This window comes from Macrotis lagotis, chromosome 1 (assembly GCF_037893015.1).
Source record: "Macrotis lagotis isolate mMagLag1 chromosome 1, bilby.v1.9.chrom.fasta, whole genome shotgun sequence".
NCBI lineage: Eukaryota > Metazoa > Chordata > Mammalia > Peramelemorphia > Peramelidae > Macrotis > Macrotis lagotis.
In genome coordinates this window covers 783,660,268-783,663,572 of record NC_133658.1, presented here as the reverse complement: position 1 = coordinate 783,663,572, position 3,305 = coordinate 783,660,268, and the positions used below count along the sequence as shown (strand labels likewise).

At 42.5% G+C, this 3,305-nt stretch overlaps 1 non-coding gene and 1 pseudogene across 1 annotated transcript; one reads left to right on the top strand and one right to left on the bottom strand.

The window, feature by feature from the left end:
• Positions 1-411: 411 nt before the first annotated feature.
• On the bottom strand, positions 412-518 carry LOC141510544 (U6 spliceosomal RNA). Its single transcript, XR_012475012.1, has one exon. It is a non-coding gene; the product is annotated as a U6 spliceosomal RNA (small nuclear RNA).
• Positions 519-1,208: 690 nt separating this feature from the next.
• On the top strand, positions 1,209-2,304 carry LOC141488314 (isocitrate dehydrogenase [NAD] subunit alpha, mitochondrial pseudogene; annotated as a pseudogene).
• Positions 2,305-3,305: the final 1,001 nt, after the last annotated feature.

Below are 3,305 nucleotides of genomic sequence, written 5' to 3'. Positions count from 1 at the left end.
GAATTCTCTGGTCAATTTTTCATAATTTTCCTGCATGACTCTCATTTCTTTTTTCTATTTTTCTTCTTCCTCTCTTCTATGGTTTTTGAATTCTTTTTTAAGCCCTCTGATGAACTTTTGGATTTGACAACTGTTCTGAGACTTACCCTCTGAGTTATTTTTCACTGATTTCTTCAGACATGGCATTGCTATCATCATTGCCTGTAAAGTAGTTTTGTATAGTCAGCATTCTTTTGGCTTTTTTGCTCATCTTTATTGTTTTAGCTCTACTTCTGATGTATAGGGAATATAGATCCAAGCTTTTTTTTTTTTTTCTGGGACTAGGGTCTGAACCCTGACTTGTCATTGACCCAGATGTTGCCTATGCAGTTCAGGCCTTGCCTTTGGCAGAGGTTTGTTTCCTCCTTTATGTCCAGGTTCTTACTTAGCAGTGATTTGCTTGTCATCTTTGTGCAGGGGCCATGCTAATTTATTCTGTATCATTCCAATTTTAGAATATGTGCTGCCAAAGTGAGCACACTTAGCAGTGATTTGTTCATGACCTAGTCCTGTCTTTTACCTCTCAGACTTTCTTTGGCATTGGAACCCTCCCTGCTGGCTTGCTATTTAGCTGCCAGAACCTCTGCTGTTGTCAAGTCGTCAGGACCTGGCCTTCACTGCTGGCTTTCCTGCTCTCCCACCTCCTAGGCTTTTCCCCCAAAAGAGACAGACCTTCACCAAAGACCCTCCCACCAGAAGACCCTTTCAACATCTACCTTTGAAGACTTCTTTGAATCTTGTCTTTTTTCTTGGTGAGATCTGGAGCTTGAATGCCAGTGCAGAGGCTTCATTTATCTTTGGTACAGAAAAGCTCAGGGAGCATGTTAGCTTCACACTCTATACTCCACCCTGGAAGTCCCACCTCTCTCTTTCTTTGTTAGGCCACATGCTCCCAGCCTAAGCTGGCTGAGGAACCATGGTTCTGCTATGCCATGTGATCAGGCTAAGCCAGCGCTTATGGCTCTCTCTCTCTCTCTCTCTCATCTAGCCTGTCCTAAAAGTGCTTACCACTTCTCTAGGAGGAGAAAAGGGTTTAATCTTTACACTCTGTAGGCTTCCATAATAAATCCTGAGCAATTTTAAATCTCAGGGAAGTACATGAATTCTTTCACCATTCAAAGAAACTCAGTCTTCATCTTTCAATTTTAAATTGGTGACCCCAGGGCTGGTTCCGCATGGATTATGAAGGTATCTCGGCTGCTGGGGGCCTTCAGCAACCCAAAACAGGTACAGACAGTGACCTTAATCCCAGGAGATGGTATTGGACCAGAAATCTCAGCTTCTGTTATGAAGATTTTTGATGCTGCCAAAGCACCCATCCAAGTGGGAAGAAAGGAATGTCTCTGCTATTAAAGGACCTGGAGGAAAGTGGATGATTCCTCCTGAAGCCAAAGAATCCATGGACAAAAATAAGATGGGACTGAAAGGCCCCTTAAAGACGCCAATAGCAGCTGGACATCCTTCTATGAATCTTCTGCTGCATAAAACATTTGACCTTTATGCAAACGTATGTCCCTGTGTCTCCATCGAAGGCTACAAAACCCCTTACACAGATGTCAATATTGTGACAATTCGGGAGAACACTGAAGGAGAATACAGCGGCATTGAGCATGTGATTGTTGACGGTGTCATCCAGAGTATCAAACTCATCACAGAAGAAGCGAGCAAGTGGATTGTTGAGTTTGCCTTTGAGTATGCCAGGAACAATCACCGAAGCAATGTGACAGCTGTGCACAAAGCAAATATCATGCGAATGTCAGATGGGCTTTTTCTCCAAAACTGCAGGGAAGTTGCAGAAAACTGTAAAGATATTAAATTTAATGAGATGTACCTTGATACAGTATGTTTGAATATGGTACAGGATCCATCTCAGTTTGATGTGCTTGTGATGCCAAATTTGGATGGGGACATCCTTAGTGATTTATGTGCTGGCCTGATTAGGGGTCTTGGTGTCACACCCAGTGGAAATATTGGTGCAAATGGAATTGCAATCTTTGAATTGGTTCACGGAACGGCCCCAGACATTGCTGGGAAGGACATGGCCAACCCCACAGCCCTGCTCCTGAATGCGGTGATGATGCTCCGGCACATGGGGATGCATGACCATGAGGCAAAGATCGAAGCCGCCTGCTTTGGGACAATCAAAGATGGAAAGAGCTTAACCAAAGATTTGGGAGGAAACGCCAAGTGCTCCGACTTTACGAATGAGATCTGCCGCCGAGTCAAAGACCTGGATTAAAAGCAGCGCCTGGGAGGCACCGCACAGCAATCACTCCTAAGGGACATAATAGAACAACCTGTTGTAGACTCGCTACTATCCGTGTATGTTGGGGTTGCATATTCGACAGAACAAACATTCTAAAGAGGGCCTTTTCTTAATATATTCTGTGCCCAGAGACGCAAGCAACCCTCTGGTGCCTGCTTCCAATGGACTTTTTTCAAATGCATTGTTTTATTTATTAAATATCTCTCTCTGGTGAAAATGTTTTATATATTGTAAGGATGGATTCCTGTCCTGTCATTTTCCATTGTTAACCATTTTACACTTCAGTTAGAACAGTTCTTTTCCTCAACTGAAAGACTTGTTGTAAATATCAAGACACTGAATTAACAGGAGAAACAGCTAACTTTTTAAAGAGAAACCCCTATTTTCCTTGGAGCATGTAAACCATAATGGAAATAAAACCAGATCCTAACATAGCACAAAGATGACATTCTTATAGAAATAAACGGGTATAAGAGGAATTTCCTGGGAGAGTCACACAAAGAGGGTACAGATGATCATATTAAAGTTGTGTAGTGAGCTAAGAAATAAAGAGATTTGCTCTCCAAAAGCTTGACTGCATGCATGAATAAAGATTGCAAACCCAAGATATATTTAAAAAAAAATTGGTGACCCCAAACCCTTTCCCATTCAAAACTCTTAGTATTCAATTTGGCAACACCAATCATCCAGCAACAGTTTGATCTTTGTGCTGGAAGAAGGCCATGACATAGGGAGGTGATACAATGACAAGCATGTGAATTAGATTTGAGTGAGAGAGTGCTCTGCTAAATCACCAGTCTCTCTTTCTCCTCTTCAGCCATCTGGGTTCAGTGGCCATATATGAATCAGGATGATTGGAGATGACCTTGGATGTGAGGCAATCAGGATTAAGTGACTTGCTCAAATAAGTGTCAAGTGTCTGAGACCAGATTTGAATTCAAGTCATCTTGATGCCAGGGTTGGTGCTCTACCAACTAGCCTACTCCTTTACCTTCCCTCT